General features: G+C 34.5%; 1 long non-coding RNA gene across 1 annotated transcript; it reads left to right on the top strand.

Moving 5' to 3' along the window:
• Positions 1-2,555: 2,555 nt before the first annotated feature.
• LOC122138856 lies at positions 2,556-18,828 on the top strand. The gene is made up of 3 exons (XR_006155839.1): positions 2,556-2,954; positions 15,926-16,204; positions 17,704-18,828. It is a non-coding gene; the product is annotated as an uncharacterized LOC122138856 (long non-coding RNA).
• Positions 18,829-20,371: the final 1,543 nt, after the last annotated feature.

Here is a 20,371-nt window from a genome sequence, read left to right as displayed (position 1 = left end):
ACGTGACATACAGCCAAGTATGGTGACCCATACTCAGAATTCGTGCTCTGCATTTAACCCATCCAAAGTGCACACACACAGCAGTGAACACACACACACCGTGAACACACACTCGGAGCAGTGGGTATCATTTATGCTGCGGCGCCCGGGGAGCAGTTGGGGGTTCAGTGCCTTGCTCAAGGACACCTCAGTCGTGGTATTGCCGGCCCGAGACTCGAACCCACAACCTTAGGGTTAGGAGTCAAACTCTCTAACCACTAGGCCATTTAACGTATGTTACTAAAACAAATTCCTTGTATGCGCAAGCATACTTGGCAATAAAGCTCTTTCTGATTCTGCTTCCGAATTATGCTACCATTTTAATGGTAGGTAACGTAGCAAAAAAAAAAAAATCTGACAGGGTAGCACAAATTGTCAGAACACTTGCGCGACGAGACAAAACCAATAAAACCCATTACAAATGAGGCATTTGTTGGGGAAATAATTTCGGATTATAATGATTTACTGTATACTGTCTTTTTACGCATTGTGTTGCATCACGCCGTGTAAACATAAAACCATGGTCCCTTTCTTCGTACGTCGCTAACTCAGTTAGCTGTATTTGATTGTTGATGATTTGGCATGATCTTGGATAGTTTGGTTCTTAGAAGCTCATCCCTGAGTTGCTGTGATAGCAACAGGTCCGTAAGCTTAAACCTGCTCGGGAGCAGCTTATTTCATGTAAACAGGATTAGATTGCATCTTTTTAAGCAGAATTGATACTTAGAATCTGTCCACTACCACCGCTACTTTATTACAAGAGCATCCTACTTATCCAGGGACAATAATTTAAAATAATAATAATTTTAAAAAATAATTTAAAGTTAATATAATAACGTTATGTAGTTTTTAACACAGCAAGTTTTACTCACTGAAAGATTTATTGGTCATAAAATAATTACTTCATACTTGTATTAGAGTCTTATACACATGCTATACAGATATTGTAGAGTCGTGCATTCATTTGAGTGATGACAGCTATTATGGGAGTGGCTTGATGGAGCGCAGGAGATGCACAAATCTGTGCAAATATAAAATTAAATGAATTGCTAATTACTACATTTAAATAAAAATGTAAAGTCTGTTCAAATATAAGAAAATATATAAATCATTGAATATAAATCATTGGGAATCATGTAAATTAAAATAAAAACAGTGCACATTTCATTTATCTTTTATAACATTTAGTTTTGTTCGCTTGGCTGTTTCCTTATAAAAGTCCAGAAATTTGTCAAGTTTTTCGTCAGATGTCTTTTTTAATTATATGATATCATTAGGTTGCCATCTTGCCGCCAGCCAATCGCTGCATTGCTGATCGTGGTTTCGAGTATCGATACATAACCCCTTTTAAACCAACCCATGAACGCGCAGTTATCTCAGATAACTCAATCCAGCCATACTAATCATCAACAACAGGTGCGTTCGAAGAACCAAATTAGCCAAACCCTGATTAGCACGATGATATCATCTTGGATGTGACATTTCATCTCGGATGTAATAAGCGCTGTACGAAGAGGGGGCACCCTTTTTTGCTTTTGCAGTCGGAGAAACGACAAACAACAAGTGCTTCTCTGCATTGCTTAAAACTCGTGTTTGAGTTGTCAGTGGCAAATTCTTTAAATATGTAAACGTACTTACATTTTGTGAGTCAGAACAGCCGGCATTGTAATCTACTCCCAGGATCAGGAAACAGTCCTCCATAAAATGTACTGCACACATCTGAATATTTAGGTTGAACTGTTCTGGAAAGGTGTAGTTAATACAACTTAAGCACTGATTTCTAGTTGTCCTCATTTGGAAGGCCAAACAAAGTAGAGGACCAAACAATGGTTCTTCTAAGAACTAATCACTGAAAGGTTCTTTGGGAAGCCAAAGATGGTTCTTCTATGACATCACTGCAAAAAAGTATCCTGTATCTTGTAATCTTTCTTTTTAAGTATATTAAAGGTTCTTCAGCATCAATGGCAATAAAGGACCTTTATTTTTAATAGTTTAAACATTTTTTTATAAAAATTTTAATTAAAAAATTTAATAGTTTAATCATTTTTTATAAATACAACTTAACCACTGATTTCTAGTTGTGTCCTCTTTTGGAAGGCCAAACAAAGTATTTTCATAGCTTCAAAAGATCTTCATAGCTTATAATTCTGTGCCTTTTTTATTTATTTATTTTTTTAATTTTCAAATCTGAAAGCTTTGAAAGCTAGCTGAAGCTAGCTCCCGTTGCATTGTGGGATATGCTTTAGGTACTGAAGATGCAGGTACTGTTCACCTATACTGTTTCATGAATACTGTAGACATCCTACTCATTAAACATACTGCTTTTTGCATGCTTCATTGTAAATAAAAATGAATATTTAGACTTCCAACTCATGCATTAGAGAAGACACCAATTCTTCAACTATGAATATTATGTGACCCTGCTCGGCTTACTATTTTTGTTAACAATAGGTCAAGAGGTCTGTATGCTAATTTGCGTGCTGATAACAAGCTTTGATGTTGCAAATCAACTGTCAGATCAAAGCCCGGCCTTGCAGACCCACGAGGGTTTGGCAGCCACAATCTCCAACCTCCCTGTTTTCAGAGACCAATTAACACCTGCCTCCATTTAATTGCCTGATGCCCTACACACTGCAAAAATGCTTAGCAGGTGATTAGCGATGCAAAATAGGTGCTGGCGAGACCAGTCAGCCAAAGCCTGCATGTTTAAAAACTCCTGTAAAGTTGAGCCAATCATTTGGGCGGCTGTTCCCCAGGCAGAGCTCTCGGCATGCTAAAAAGAGGTCAAGATGAAACCTGCCGAGAGGATTCTGAGACTCACAAGTGAGCGTTTGGTAAATTAAGATGCAAAGGAACATGCACAACGTGCGTTTTTGGACTATTGATTAACATCCTTTTAAAACAGTAGGTGTCAGGTGAGTTTTTTTGCTATATCATGTAGAGTTCTGAACATGTTTGAAAGTGTGTAGATTTACTTTGACCTCATTTATTTGAAACTTTGATTTTTAGTTAAATCAATTAATTTGCGTAAAATGAAAAGTCTGTCATTTTATTTTCTTTCATGAAGCTCTTTTTCCATACAAGACAGCATAAAAGTTTTAAAAAGCACCATACAAACACCTTTTGAAGCCATGTATTAACTTTGTGCCAAATTTGAGAAAATCTGATGAATTAAAATGGTGTCATTTACCCACCTTCATGTTGTTGCAAACCTGTATGATTTTCTTTCTTTCTGCAAACACAAAGACAATTTAATGAATTTCTTTTTTGGGTGAATTTAACCCTTGTGCTGTGCTAAAATTGTTCACCTGATTTGGTGTTCCTAGTCAAAAATTGCTTGTAAAACTCTCACTATACTATATGATCACCAAATCCTGGCTTCAATCTCTGTCAACTTGTTTTCTTAGCACAGGTTTTGAGTGGAAAAAAAGCATTAATGGATAATTTTGGAATTGATGCTCAATCGGTGCATAAGCTCAGATCAATGAGGCTGATGATCAACCAGTTCCAAAACAAATGCGAAACCTTTGCTGACTGAAAGAAAACATTTTGTCAAATGATTGAGTCTATTGATCAGTTATTTGAAAAGGAAATGCGAAAGTGTAAAAAGGTGTTTTATTTTTTATTATTTTTTTTTTTTATACCCTCTGTGAGCCAAGTCAGGAGATTTTAAGTTCCAAAAATAATGTTAAATATTTTTTTAATGAAAAAGAATGTCCTTTCTGGGTCAAAATGACCAGAACACAACATGAGGGTTAATACAAAAGCAGTACATCGTGACTCATTTTAATGCTAAATAAAAACCCAAGAGTGAAATCACAAGTCACACTTATCTTTTATGAAAAGTTCAGTTTTGGTTAAAAACCGCATAACATTTGGGCAATTGTACAGTCAAATCGTGGTGATTGCCACTGTTCTTCTGTGCACCATCAAGTGGCCTTTTTTTTTTTTTTTTTTTTTTTTTTTTTTTTTTTTTTTTTTTTTTGGAAAAACATGACCAATGTATCAGTTACAAATGTAAATGGGATCATACTGCATATATTGTCTAATGTTAAGCTCATTAATATGTATCTTATTGGGCATTATTGGGGAATAAAATGCTTTTTCCCATGATTTTATGGGGTTTTATGGGGAGATCAAGGATTTATTTAGTAACCTCAGCCTCACAACTGAGTTTCTACATTGACTTGATACAATGTAAACACTTGAGTCTTCTCTTAGAAATGGTTTCAATGGTTGAGCACAAATGCACGTGTGTGATGTGTAAAAATAGTGGCGAAAGACAGCCTCATGATTTGATCTGATTTCAAGTGGCCATGTCCACAGATCTCAGTCCAATGTGTGAATATGATTTTCACAAGCTCCATCTTTCAATCAGAAATCTCTTGGCCACTCTGCCATTTGTTCCATTTGCATATGTGCATGATTGTTTAGTGCACGCAGAATGAATTCAATTTATGATCCCTCTATTCATATAAAGCAATTTTCATCCCACAGAAAATGTTAGTCCACAAAATTATAGCTGAAAAATTCAGGCCTGTTTGTGAATTGGAGAATTAATATCGAAACGAAGATATGCCAGGCGTTTGTTTACAGCCAAATGAGACGTGATGGTCATTTTTAGCTTTTAATGATCAGTTTTTCTTTCTTTTGCCTTGAGAAACCTAAATGTGAGATTAAGTTATTTTTAATTCTCATAGAATGAATGGCTTCAAGAATATTAAACTGCTTGCTTTACAGTACACCTTTTTTGTCTGCACAATATATGTGGAAGAAACTTTACATTTCTTAAAGCAAAACACCAGTACACTCGTAACATCACTGTATATGTATGAGATTATGAAAATGCATGATATGCAAGACTTTGATTGAAAAAATGAGGGAATTAAAGAGAAACAATAAAAACACAATTAAAATTGTCACCTTTAACCGATCAATCAATGCGCTACTTCATGTAAATTACCTAGTATTGCCTCATTTTCATTCGTCACTTCCAGTTATTAGATTAAGCTGGTTCAGTTTGCATGGGCTCTCATGTTCACGCAGCAGATAAATGTGACGCATCTTTTTTTTTTTTTTTTTTTTTTTTTTTTTTTTTTAATCTGTGAAAAGCAAAAATGACAATGAATCTGAAATTGTCAAATCTGGACTGCTTTCATGTACAGAAATAAATCATATCTATGTTTGATTTTTGGCAATGTCATTGATTTCAGTGGGAAATGTCATTTTAATGTCTATCCAAGTCAATGCAACTCTTGATTGTGCACTTGATTATTTAATGATTCATGCCAAGGATAATCTATGAATTGCACTTTTAAATACTTAAAATGTGCATTTCTATATTATAGAAATGTACTGATAACTGTTATAATAGGTGCGTTTTGAGAAAAAAAAAAAAACAGGAAAGAAGTTTGGCGTGTCACCTGTTAAAAGTTCATATGAACAAGTTCAGATTAAACCTTACTGGTCTCATCTTTGAGACTGGAAAAAATAAAATGGTTTCAAAACCAAATGTACTTTCACATGCTAGTTAAACAAAAAAAAGCACATCTTCTGCTGTAGTTGTAGCCTCTGAGATCAATCAACAGAATGGTTTACCCCAAAATTACAATTTGCTTAATGTACTCACCCTTGGGTCATCAAAGATGTAGAGGAGTTTGTTTCTTCATAGGAACAGATTTGCTCACAAATGGATCCTCTGCAGTGAATGGGTGCCGTCAGAATGAGAGTCCAAAAAGTTCATACGAACATCATAATAATTCACAATTAATCCATACCACTTCTGTCCAGTCCATCAATTAACATCCTATGAAAAGGAAAGCTGCATGTCTGTAGAAGAAGAAAAAATCTATCATTAAGGCTTTTAAATTTTAAAATGTCGCTTCTGGCCAGAATAGTATGTAATCATAACACTTCCTCCAGTGGAAAAAGTCCATCTTCTGTTTTCCTCTCACATCAAAATCCACAGACATATTTGTTTAGAAGAGTTTTGGCTTGTAAATGGCTTGAAGCGTGCATTTTCCCTTCAGATTCAGATAAGACAAATATTTCACTAGAGAAACCAATATTATGGGTAGAGCACTCCATTTTAGTCTGAAGCAATGGTTTAAAGTAATAAAAAAAAAAAAAAAAAAATTATTGGATGACCTAAGGGTGAGTATATTTAGTAATTTTTTTTTTTTTTTTTTTTTTTGGTAGACTCTTCCTTTAATGCAATGCTAATATTTCCATTAAATGTCACAAAATATAGGTTTAAAATTTCCTTTTGCATGAATGCACCACTTTTATATCAAACATGCTCTTGGTTCCTCGACTCCAGGTTGTTTGAAGTCTTCTGTCATGGTAATTTTAAATGAGTGATAGAGTAACTTGAGCTTTAATTAAATCTCCAGCAGACAGACTGAGAATGGAGAAGTTGTATCGTGTTTTCAGGTGGTGTGAGTTAGCAGCCATTTAACTGCATGATTACAGTTCATAATTAGACACTGATATTGCAATTATGGGAGGAGCGTAAATCTCCCACATCATGGATTCACTTGTGGATTTACGGCCTTTCCTCCCGGTGCTTTGCTTCAGCATTAGTATTGATTGAGAAGAGAGGCTCCGTTATGAAAATGAGACTTTTCATTTGTTTTTGAGGATGTTGTAAATCCGTTCTGCCAATAAATCACTGACATCGTGCGTAAGTAAGCCTTTTAGGTGCGATTATGTAAATTGCGTCTCCGATTTTAGATTACGTACTGATATGTTATTGCGCTCGCCACTGGCACCAAAGCATCTAACGAGAAAGAAATCCTATCTGGAATTTCTCTGAATCTCATTATTGCTTAAGCAAACTTTTATCGGGTACTTCCATCAAGGCTCAGATACCGGCTAATGCGCTACATTAATTAGAGATACATTTCATTAGTATCTATGGATTGCTGGCGGAGAGCAGATAATGGAGAAGGACACGATGTGCGTGCAAGGAAAGCTTGTTCGAACCAAAGAGGTCCGTAAAACCTGGAGAAAGCGATCTGCTGGCATTCCCATCCATCTTGACTGCAGTTGCTGGGCTGGCGCAGGACACATCTGCAATCTTTGCTCATAGGTGCTTCCTTCTGCAGCCAGATAGTAATGAGCTCGAAACTTCATGTGCAGGAAAAATGAAATTTCTTTCGGAGCTGTGACAAAGGGCGACAGAGAGGGAAAATATTAGTTATTTACACAATACTTGAAAAACGGTGCTCAATGGTCAAATATCTACAATCATAAAATAAAATGTTTTTCATTTACACTTTGCTTGCAATAATAATACATAATAACAATGTTGGTGGTGTTAACAATGGAACTATTGCAATTAATAATAATAATAATTATTTTATTTTATATATTTAATGAATATAAGTATTAATATAATGTTTTTGATTTATATTAATATATTTAAAATATATAATGTACAATTTTAATAATTTATAACTTAGGCTAATAAAACATCACTAATATTTATATTATTGTTATTTATTATTAATGATAATACAGTTCTTAATAGTAATATGCTATTATTAAATTCATAGATTAATAATATTATATTTCATGAATATAAGTATTAATGATTCTAATTGTTAAATATATTTATTTTTATATACCTTTTATTACTAATACACTTACAATAACAAGTAAGAAAATTGCAGGTTGATTGGGAGATGCTTGCAGGGAAGTTTCCGCATATTGCTGAAGGAGGTTCTGATAAACATTTGCATTCACTCTGCCATGTATCTGTATAACTCCTGCTGAAGATAACAGCCCCCAAACCATGACAGATCCGTACCCTGTTCAGCGCTGCACTGGCAAGCAATTCCAGCTGCAGTGTTGAACCGATCCCCATTGAGAGTCTCTTGTGCATTTGTCTTATGTGGACGACCAGCCTTTTTGGGGGACTTGAATTAATTAGTGTCATGGTAAACCTGCAATATTTGAGAAATCACAAATTTGGAATGACCAGCTTCTCTTGCAGTGGCTGAATGGGTCATCCCTTTAGCCTTCATCTGGACAAACTCTCTACTCCTCCTTTCTAATAAGTGACATTGTTTACAGAGTATAATGTTGGCTCTTTGACAAATTACTTATTTTTCTTGTGCTCCTATATAAGTCACTTTTAGCTAAAAGCATCTGCTCAATGCATAAATGTAAATAATATAGTCAAAATGTGCATATACCTTATGGCCATCAGTAAAGCAATTTACTCTTCACAGTCAGATGTGTACAGTATTTCCAACCACTACCAGCATTAACTAATTGAGACAAACATAAAATGAGAATGATGTTAACTGCCACTGACCTGCAAATGTTTAATGGCTGCAAAAGTAAACAAAGTCTGCTGGCTTTGATGCTGTATGTCACCTTAGCTTACACATAAAACTGCACTTACTAAGCCACTAAATATGTTGAATATTTACTCACTCTCAGGCCATCCAAGATGTAGATGAGTGTTTCTTCATCAGGACAGATTTAGAGAAATGGCATCACTTGCTCACCAATGGATCCTCTGCAGTGAATGGGTGCCGTCATCATGAGTCTAAACAGCTGATGAAAACATCACAATAATCCACACCACTCCAGTCCAGCAATTAACATGTGAGCGTTTGTAAAACTAATACATCAAGACATTTTTAACTTCAAACCATTCCTTCTGGACAAAATACCAGTCTACAATCAATAATAATGCTTCCTCCAGTGAAAAAGTGTTTTCACATCAAAATCCACCCATATATTTGTTTAGATCAGTTTTAGACTGTTTTGGAAACGGTGCTTGATCTGTGCAGATTTCTCTCCTGATTTCGGACAATATGATTTATATTTTTTTTCACTGGAGAAAGCAATATTATGGATTGAGGACTTAAAAATGTCTTGATGGATGCGTTTCTTACAAACACGCAGCTTTTCACTTCACAATATGTTAATTGCTGGACTGGAGTGGTGTGGATTACTTGTGGATTGTGGTGTTTTTATCAGCTGTTTGGACTCTCATTCTGACGGCACCCATTCACTGCTGAGGATCCAATGGTGAGCAAGTGATGTGATACTACATTTCTCCAAATCTGTTCTGATGAAGAAACAAAGACCAGAGTGTTACATTTTACAGCACATTTTCAGCTAATATTCATTTTTGGGTGAACTATTCCTTTAACTAAAACTCATATCTGCCGTTCTTAATATATACTGCTCCCTTTCCATGCAAACTCAATTTTCTCTTTCAAAATTGACTTTCACTTTCTTTGAAAATGACCCTGCCACTACAAACCTGGTGTCAAAGCAAATTTGAAACCGCTAGCGTGCGACATCCAAATGACAGATGGCCGTACGGCTCCCCATGTGCTCACATTAGCAGGGGAAAGGCTTTGGCATTTACGCTCTTCACAGCACTTCAAAGAGTCCCATGTCACATTTTGTCCAACAGACATTAACAGGGCTTTATAAACCGAGAGCACGAGGGCGTCTCGCTCCCTCCTGGACTAGCAAGGGCTCTTGTGCTGATCTATCACAGATATTACAATAAACCCTCAGCACAAACACTGTACCTGTCGTGCTAATGTCCTCTTCCTGCTCTCATTTTCTCTTTCCTCATATCAAGTCATCTGCTTTTCAATTAGCCCCAAGAGGAACCCATAATCCCCCGGGGACCCGCAATTGATTTTTGGAGTGTGTGTGTGTGAATTTCACAGTTTTGTGAGATTTTCAGAAATACCAACTGTTTTTCAAAAGGCTGACATTGCAATTTAAGTTAATGAAAAAAGGAACATTACTGTATGTCATTAGGGATTAGGTACAGATATATTCATTATTGTAAAGTACTGCCATATTCTGCTACCAAGAATCAATATTTGTATTGATGAGTTGGTGTGTATTCAGGTTTAAGTCCCCACTGGAATAGAAAAACATGCACGCGTATACACACACACACACACACACACACACACACACACACACAATGTATACAGTACATAGCCCAAAAGGAATGAATAAATATCACCAAAATGTAATATAATTTTGTGGAGTGTTTCATGTGGCAAAATGCTGAAACACTCATTTAGATAAAATGCTTATTATAAACAGAGCCTGAAAGCAAAAACTGATTTTTGAGTGAAAAACATATTTCCCTGTTGCATCTTCATTTTCTGAATAAATGTAAGGGGTTGGTTACCGGGGAGAGCGATGGTCATGATTCCCTCTCACTATATGGGTCTGGAACTGCATGAGAGTGAATAAATGATGACACAATTTTCATTTTGGGGTAAAAATGCCTTTAAACACAAGGTTAAAATGGATGAAATTGCTTATCATATCCTTGATATGGAGGCTCTGAGGGGCTCCTCAAACCTTTGGCTGGCCAGAAAATATTACAATTTCACGGCTTTATTTCATTTTGGTGATTCTTGCCATGCTTTAAGAAGAGCCATGGCACAGCTCTCTTCAGCTGATAGGGTTAGTGAGGTATTTTTTTTTTTTTTTTTTTTTTTTTTTTTTTTTTTTTTGATGCTATGCTGATGCTATGCAATCTGATTTAGGACTTGGGGAAGGTCACTGAGCATCAGTGGCCATCTGCAGATAAGAGCCACAATGGAGGAAAGTTAGCATAATAAAGTGAGTGACTGCTGCCCGCACTGCCAAGGACACCTCGTATCTGCCCCAGCTAGATGCGGTCCATATAGAGCTTCGTTAAGATTAATGCAATGCAAGTTCTCGAATGAATGTGACAGACGAGAGAGATAAAGAGACAGATTCTCTGTCATGTATCCAGAATGACGTCCCGTGGTGCCAAACACTTCTTCAAAATAGATTTGACCTCTTTCTCTACGAGCTCTGTTTTGACCATGAGGTTTAGATGTAATAGGATATAATCCTCATTATTATCAATGTGCTTCGCTAATAAACTGGAGCATTATTTGCTTGTGTATGACACATCCTTTACCTGAAGGGCTGCTTGTCTTTGTGGAGGAAAAAGAATAAACACTTTTTTTAGGTTAATCTCTTTTGAGTTCGAGTTTCATGTGGAGCGCAGCAGTAAAATCATGTTTAATATCACCATTACAAAACTATTTACAGTGATAAAACAAACTATTCCAGATATATGATCATGAAGCCATTTCGTAGCAATAATATAATTTTAAGATATACGTTATGTAAGCTTGTTTCTGCCACACGATTAAAAAAAAAAAATAACAAAATGTGCGACTTATCCCACAAATCATACTTTTTTTTTTTTTTTGTAATTCTACATTTATATTTCACAATTCAGAATATAAGTCACAGTTCTGAGAAGAAAAGTCAGAATTATGAGACAAACTCGCAATTGCAAGTCTTAATCTCAATTCTGAGAAGACTGGAATTGTGAGAAATAAACTTGTGTACATAACAAAAAAGTCAGAATTGTGAAATGAAAAAGTCACAATTACCTTTTATTTTAGTTTAATTTTAATTTTAATTAATTTATTTTGTATCCCATGGTGGGAAAAAAAACAATGGAGTGATTTAAATTTGGAACTGCAAGGAAAAAAAAAAATCTGAGTTTATATCTTGCAATATAAAAAAAAATCTGAGTTTATATATCTTTTTTTTTTTTGTAATTTTGAGATTACATTCCAAAATTCAGGCTTTTCTTCTCTCAATTACAACTTAAATCTTGCAGTTCTATCATTCTGTGAGGGGAAAAAAAGTTGTTTTTAGAAATTGTGAGAAAAGAGTCAGAATTGTGAGATAAAAAGTTGCAATTACATTTGATTATTATTATAATTATTTTTTTTTAATTCCATAGCAGGAATGGGCTTCCATATATATGCTTAGAAGACAAGTGTAATTAAATAAATAAATAAATAAATAATGTATTTATTTATTATTTATTTATTTATTTATTTATTTATTTAAGTAGCACTGCAGCATTAGCTTAAATAATATTGTAATTTCGAGCAGGATGTTCTGTTTGTGCAACTAATGGCTCATGGGAAAACCTGTTGGAAAATAATCATTAGTTTTGTAATTCCATTTTGAGACACTAGAAGCGTAGTTAACACTTTTTTTTTTTTTTTTTTTTTTTTTTTTTTTTTTTTTTTTTTTTTTTTTACTTTGATATGTTTGTTGTTATTCTTCCAAGTATTCCTGTTATTTACTGGAATCCTTTCCTGTTACTCAGCCCTGGTGTAAAGACTTTTCTTTGCCTTCGTCTGTCATTACATTTCTTTTTATCACTTACGCAACTACATCTCAAAGATGCATTGTGTGTGAAAGAGATGACGACTTTTATTGGGGCAACTAAATAGACACTTTTGCATTTCTAAAACGAATGCTAGACTCTGCCATTTGTTCTGTCAAAAGCTGTTTTTTAACCTTTCTCCATTAGGCCCATCTTCTTTTTTTTTTTAATACCTTCTCACTTTTGAAAGTTTCAAAGTGTGCTTTTTATGTTGTGGGAAAGAAAATCAATCCATCTTGAAAAACATGAAGTAGTTTGTTTACAGGAAAATATCTATTGAATCAAGACATTTTTCTTACTTTAAAGGATGAGTAATTTTGTGTGTCATATAGTATCACTCCAGACACAAGGTCTTGATGGAACAAAACTCAACTTCAGATAAAAACACTAGTAGGAAGTGCACATTAAAAAATAAATAATACTAATAATCTAAATCCATTTATCTTGTTTTTCATTTGGCACACACTGTGCTTTTTCCACCTACATATGCTTTTTCAACATTCATTTAACATTTTAACTATTTAATGTGTTTTTAATTATTTTTTGTGTGAAAATTTTTTGTTTATTGGTAAATTATATAAGAATTGATCTCTATAAAATATTTTTGGTTAATATACTTCATAATATGAACTTTTTTCATGGAATGAAAAAGAAAATGACATTGATTTTCAGTATGTATATTTCCAATGTAGTAATTTTTATGTCTAGCCTACATTGTCTATATCTTTGATTAAATTTCTGATTCGTTGTAGTGATTCAGTTGATGGAAGGTTGGGATGTTAAGTTATTGTTTTTGTTTTTAGGTTAGGATTGTTTTTCTGATCGGCAAGAAAAAATATTACTATGTAACTTTGCTTTCCATTTATTAAATAAAGTACTTAGATACCAAAAAAAAATAGATAACAAAAAAAAAAATAATAGACTAATAGAGTAAGGAAGTTAAGGAATTTATTAAATTGATTTGAACAACCAATAAATACATAAGAATGAATACACAAATTACAAGCATAGATAAACACAAGAGAACAAAGTTACTTTTAAGTTACAAAGTTACTATTACTAGTATCTCCACCTTCAATACCATGACAGAGGTGAGACTGAGGTGCCTGGAGCAAGGCATCGAACCCCCAACTGCTCGGCTCCCCGGGCGCTGCAGCATTGGCTGCCCACTGCTGTGTGTGTGTGTGTGTGTGTGTGTGTGTGTGTGTGTGTGTGTGTGTGTGTGTGTGTGTGTGTGTGTGCACTTGGATGGGTTAAATGCAGACCACAAATTCTGAATATGGGTCACCATACTTGGCCAAAGTCACTTCACTTTCACTTTTGCATAGTGTTCACTGTATAAATTAAATACAGGTTAACCTTTGTCAAAGCTGTGTTTTGTTGTTTGATTAGCATTAATGACAGCAGCAGGTATTTATAGGCTGCTGTCCCTTTAAGACCTGATAAACTACGATCCGTTAAACCCCTAAATCGTTGTGCCATTGTATTGACAGCGTTATGCAAAGTCACCACATTTATTTCCATCAAGAGTTGCATTAATTTTTGATCTTGTATTGGCAATGAGACAGTCAAACTACTCCATTAAGTCAACTCCAGCACACCCTAAAGACTATTTTTTTTTTTTTTTTTTTTTTTTTTTCTTCATTTTTTGGCCAGGCAGTATATATATATATATATATACTCCAGAATGTTATGAAGAGTGATCAGATGAATTGCATAGTCCTTCTTTGCCATGAAAATTAACTTAATCCCAAAAAAACCTTTCCACCTTGCATTTCATTGCTGTCATTAAGAGTAGGAACCAATATGCTGAGATCATTTCAGTAATCATCTTGTTTTTGTCAGGTGAGAATGTTGACGAGCACAAGGCTGGAGATCATTATGTCAGGCTGATTGGGTTAGAATGGCAGACTTGACATGTTAAAAGGCGGGTGATGCTTGAAAATCATTGTTCTTCCATTGTTAACCATGGTGACCTGCAAGAAACGCGTGCAGCCATCATTGCGGTGCATAAAAAATGGCTTCACAGGCAAGGATTTGTGGCTACTAAGATTGCACCTAAATCAACAATGTATAGGTTCATCAAGCAACTTCAAGGAAAGAGGTTCAATTCTTGTAAAGAAGGCTTCAGGGCATCCAAGAAAGTCCAGCAAGCGCCAGGATCGTCTCCTAAAGATGATTCAGCTGCGGGATCGGAGTGCCACCAGTGCAGAGCTTGCTCAGGAATGGCAGCAGGCAGGTGTGAGCGCATCTGCACGCACAGTGAGGCCAAGACTTTTGGAAGATGGCCTGGTGTCAAGAAGGGCAGCAAAGAAGCCACTTCTCTCCAAAAAAAACATCAGGGACAGATTGATCTTCTGCAGAAAGTATAGTGAATGGACTGCTGAGGACTGGGGCAAAGTCATATTCTCCGATGAAGCCCCTTTCCGATTGTTTGGGGCATCTGGAAAAAGGCTTCTCCGGAGAAGAAAAGGTGAGTGCTACCATCAGTCCCGTGTCATGCCAACAGTAAAGCATCCTGACACCATTCATGTGTGGGGTTGCTTCTCATCCAAGGGAGTGGGCTCACTCACAATTCTGCCCAAAAACACAGCCATGAATAAAGAATGGTACCAAAACACCCTCCAACAGCAACTTCTTCCAACAATCCAACAAACAGTTTGTGAAGAACAATGCATTTTCCAGCACGATGGAGCACCGTGCCATAAGGCAAAAGTGATAACTAAGTGGCTCGGGGACCAGAATGTTCCATGGCCTGGAAACTCCCCAGATCTTAATCCCATTGAGAACTTGTGGTCAATCCTCAAGAGGCGGGTGGACAAACAAAAACCCACTAATTCTGACAAATTCCAAGAAGTTATTATGAAAGAATGGGTTGATATCAGTCAGGATTTGGCCCAGAAGTTGATTGAGAGCCATGCCCAGTCGAATTGCAGAGGTCCTGAAAAAGAAGGGCCAACACTGCAAATACTGACTCTTTGCATAAATGTCATGTAATTGTTGATAAAAGTCTTTGAAACGTATGAAGTGCTTGTAATTATATTTCCAGTACATCACAGGAACAACTGAAACAAAGATCTAAAAGCAGTTTAGCAGCAAACTTTTTGAAAACTAATATTTATGTAATTCTCAAAACTTTTGGCCACGACTGTACACACACACACACACACACACACACACACACAAACACGATAGATAGATAGATAGATAGATAGATAGATAGATAGATAATATTAAACATAAATTATATTGCATTCAAGCTTCATATTATCATTATTATTATCTTTTGTTTTTCGTTTTTACAGTATCATAATTTTTGTAAGGAAAACAAAAGGAAGATGTCCTAAAATAATGTCATGCTGAAACATTTTTAGTGTTAAAACAACAGTTGCTTAATTTTATTTTTTGAGGCGAAATGTTGTCCACAAGTTACAGTACGTGAGACTTAACCTTGGCTCTGAAAGGTATCCAGACAGTGACTCGGTCAGAATGAGGAGCCTTTGAAAGAGGACAAGAGCCTGTTCAGACAAGTTTAAAAATAAACCTGATGGAAGTAGGACTGGAGCCATTCGGTAGGTCCACATCCCGTCTGTCTGCCGCCCTGCAGAGTTATCGGAGAGGTGGCACAGCATTCTCACTCTGTCTTTTTTCCTTCAGCTTCCCTGGGGAAATCAGCGGCTTTCAGAGTCGCCCTGCCTGGTGTCCCGTCCTCACAGCTGGCTGTGACAAGACCTCGTACCCAACCATGAGGCAACCAAGAGACTTGGGAAGAGACAGCTGACTTCCAATGCAGTACACCAACTAAAAAAATGGAGCACCATCCACCCGGAGCTGATCCGAGTCATCAGTCAATCTGTAGATGTGCAATGAGCTCTGAACCCATCAGACTCCAACTGCTGCATCCTAAATTACTCCCAACAGCTGCTTGCGATCAAGGTAGTTCATCCAAGGAAAAAAAAAAAAAAAAAATCATTCATTTACTCATGTTGTTTCAAACACATAATGTTCTTTTTTCCATGAAACGGAAAAGATGAAATTCTCACGTATTTTCATGTTCAAATGTTTGGAGTTTATTATTATTATTATTATTATTATTATTATTATTATTATTATTATTATTATTATTAATAATAATAAATAAATTAATATTAATTAAATTTTAATCAAAATTGACACTGAATTTGATCAAAAGTGACAGTAAAGACAATAAATTATATATTAATATACATGAAGCAAAAACATGAAGCAGCATCTGAGCTAGCAGGAAATGTTCTCACAACGTTTTTTAAAAGTTATAACAATGTTAGGATAAATCGTTTTTACAGTAATGTTTATGGAACGTTCTTCTAACTTATATTTATGTTCGATATATGTTCTCATAACATGGAGAGAACTTTAAATTACATTCTAATTACAACAAGAAAACTAAACATTTTAACATTCTTAGAATATTAAAAATAGACATTAAAAATAACGTTATATTTTGGGTGAAAATAAAGTTAATAGAACACTGTAAGAAATGTTGTAACCTTTTATTAACATTATAATCACTGCAAGAAATCTGGACATTATAACATTCTTAAAAATTAAGTTATTTTTGGTGAAAATCTAATTAGAAGAAAGCTATATGAAATGTTTTTGTAACCTTTAAATAACATTCTAATCACTACAAGGGCTAACATTCTTAGAATATTAAAAATAAACATTCAAATAAATAACGTTATATGTTGGGTAAGCATGTTTTAAGAAATGTTTTTATAAGCTTTAAATAACACTCTAATCATTACGAGAAAACTGGTCATTTCATTGTTTTATAAACCCTTCAAAACAATGTTCCCACAATGTTTTTATAACCTAAATTTGTTTTAAATGTTTTCAACATTGAGAATAAGGAGAAATGTTTTCTGCACTCTCAGGAAAAAGAAGGTAAAGCTGTCACTGGGGCAGTTCCTTTTTAAAAGGTACAATTTTGTGCACACAGGTGTACCAGTGACAGCTTTTATAGGTCTTTTTTTTTTTTTTTTTTTTCTGAGAGAGTGAGCAGCAAATCAGCATATTAGTATGTTTTCTGAAGGATCATGTGACACTGAAGACTGGAGTAATGATGCTGAAAATTCAGCTTCGATCACATAAATAAATTAAATTTTAGAATATATTCAAATAGAAAGCTGTTATTTTAAATTGTAGTAATATTTGACATTATTATTATTTTATATATTTATATTATATATTTATTTTATATATATATTTATATTATTTATTTATTTTTATTTTTGTTTTTTTTTTTGTTTTTTTTTTTTTTTTTTCTTCTTATCAAATAAATGCAGCCTTGGTGAGCAGAAGAGACTTCTTTCAAAAACATAAACAACAAGAAAAAAAACTTACCAACCTCAAACTTTTGAATGTTAATATAAATCTTTTCTGCACAACATCAGTTTTTCTGGAATATACGTACATTGGCAACACCTGTAATCCAGAACATCTGTTTTCACTGCCAAAGCAGCACTTGCCCCATCTGCCTGGAACATATGAAGTCCTGACGCAAACCTCTGCCAGGAGGAACCTCTTTAAGAAATATCCAGGGATTGTTGAGCCATCTTACCCCCAGCGTCCTTGAATTATTCTTAGAAAATGTCCTTGTGACTTTGACATGTTCATAATAACATTACATGTTCGCCACGCATCCCTAGAGGAAACGTGTCACACGTGCATATGTGAATCAGATTAGATGAATAGCATCAGTATGGCCTAACTGTTCCATATAGAAACATTTCAGATGTATAAGTGCGCCTAGAGAAACAGACAATGTTTGACACCATGAAATCAACTTCAACCCACGTCCAATTCATCTCACAGCAAGAGCCCAGAAACAAGTTAGCCTGCAAATTAGATCTGCTGCATTCATATCTTGTAATATCTTGTAATATGCATAATATAGACTCAAATAGCTTTCGCCTCACAATTACATGATAGGACGTGTCTGCCACAAGTGTATGGCAGAAAGTCTCTCATCTTCATTTATATAATTTGAGCTTTCCAATTTAAGTTTTTCGTATAATTACCTTGACTGATTGTAAAAAGGAGAATGTTCCAAGGCCCTGAATGAAACTATTTCTTATTGCGTTTATGACGAGTGTAGCCAATGAAGCTGAAAAGCCAGTAAAGCATCTTGTGAAAAAGCTGTGCCCATTAAATTTCAGAACTCAGAGGAAAACAGCTGAGGCTTAATTTGGATATGATGAGAACAGCAGAACTTGCAGGATAAAGACCGTTTTGATTCTACTTCAACAAGTTAAGTAAATAGTTCACCACAAAAAGGAAAATTCAATCATTATTTACTCACCTCATGCCGTTCTTAACCGTATGATGGTATTTTTTTTTTTCTTCTGTGAAACACGCAGGAATAAATGCTGAACCATCTTCATATAGATTTTTTCTGATGAATTCCAAAAATATGTCATGAGTAACCAGGGTTGTTACTTAGAACTAAAATGAAATAATAAAAAGAAAATCATTACTTGAAATGAAATAAACATTAATTGAAGAAAAAAATAAAAACATTTCATTTCAGCTAGTTGCAAAGGTATCATTTTTCATTTTTTTTTTTTTTTTTAAATTTATTAAAATAATATAAAAATGAATAAGAACTAGACGTGTGTGTGTGTGTGTATATGATAGCATCTCAATGATACCAAAGTAACACTGGAGTGAACTATGACTGACAATTTTTACTTTTGTTTGAAATTGTCTTTAAAGATTCTGGAATGTAGTTCTAAGGGATCAAATATGCCTGAGTTTTCTCTTTGCCAATATCTGGCATGAAACATCGCTTTTTAATGCAGTTACGAGAACATTTTACAGACAAATTCCCTTCTAAACAGGCGCACCAAGCTGGAATGAAAGAAAGGCCTCATTTTGTAAAACTGTAATGTGGTTTCAGAGTCATCCAGGGAAAAAACCTAAGCCGTGTTAAAAGCCTTGACTATTGTATCTGCTTCATTTGGCTTGTGATCATCTCCTCTGATACCACAGCATCACAGACAGTGTTGGACAGGGTTTCAATCGGTAGCTTTCATAGAGAATAATTACTCTTGCTTTGTTTTGCACGGTGCTGTGGGTCTTAATCAAGAAATTATAAACCTGAATCACACCAATTATTTAAGGCGATAGCTATGACATCAATCGGCATTTTTATGGGGAGATGAAAGCACCAAAAGATAAGAGTGTTTCGGTCATGATCAGTAAAAAAAATAAATAAATAATAAAACACCCATTGAGTAATGGAATCTACTTGTGTGTGAGCAATGCAAACTGGTGTGAAAAATCCTTCTGATTAAATAAATAGTTTTTTCGGTGTGTGTATGTGTATATATATATAATTTTTTTTTTTTTTTTTTTTTTAATTGAAGATGTATTTAGTTCAATCTTTGTATACCAAAATATATTTAAAAATGTATTTCGGGGCAAGAAAATATATTTACAATCTTGTTGCCTACATTTAGGCTAGAGATCAAAACTAGATTTTAAGTGATTTAATAATGCGCATTAATAATGCTCAAGCAAATAAAGTTTTTTTTTTTTTTTTTTTTTTTTTTTTTTTTCTCTCAAATGTGACAAATATATATTTTTAATTGAAATATATGGAGAGCAAAATATAATTTTAAATGCTTTTAGATGTGTGTGTGTGTGTGTGTGTGTATATATTTTTTTTTTTGAATTTTTTTTGAGGGGACTTTTTTTTTTTGTGTGTGTGTATTTTTTATTTTTATTTTATATATTTTTTAAAATGCAAAAAATCCACACCTGATAAGCATTCATAATAATGTAGAACTTTTCTAGTCCATGATAAGTATATATTTAGATATATTATATTTCATACAAGAAATATATTCCATATTTATATCTTGTAGGTAGAAGATATATTTGTGTGTCTCAGTTATCATAACTAGCTATATTTAGTAGCAAAACTACTTTGTAAAAATGAGTATGCCAGCTTTTAACAACTGCATGGAAGTTTCTTACCTTGAAATATCAGTTTCAAAGCATTTCAGCAGGTAATGTACAATGACTTTTAATAAGGTGAATGTTTGCTGCTTTACATGT

Source organism: Cyprinus carpio, chromosome B11 (genome assembly GCF_018340385.1).
Source record: "Cyprinus carpio isolate SPL01 chromosome B11, ASM1834038v1, whole genome shotgun sequence".
Lineage (NCBI taxonomy): Eukaryota > Metazoa > Chordata > Actinopteri > Cypriniformes > Cyprinidae > Cyprinus > Cyprinus carpio.
Note: the sequence above shows the minus strand (reverse complement) of the source record. Positions and strands in the feature narration are given on the sequence as shown.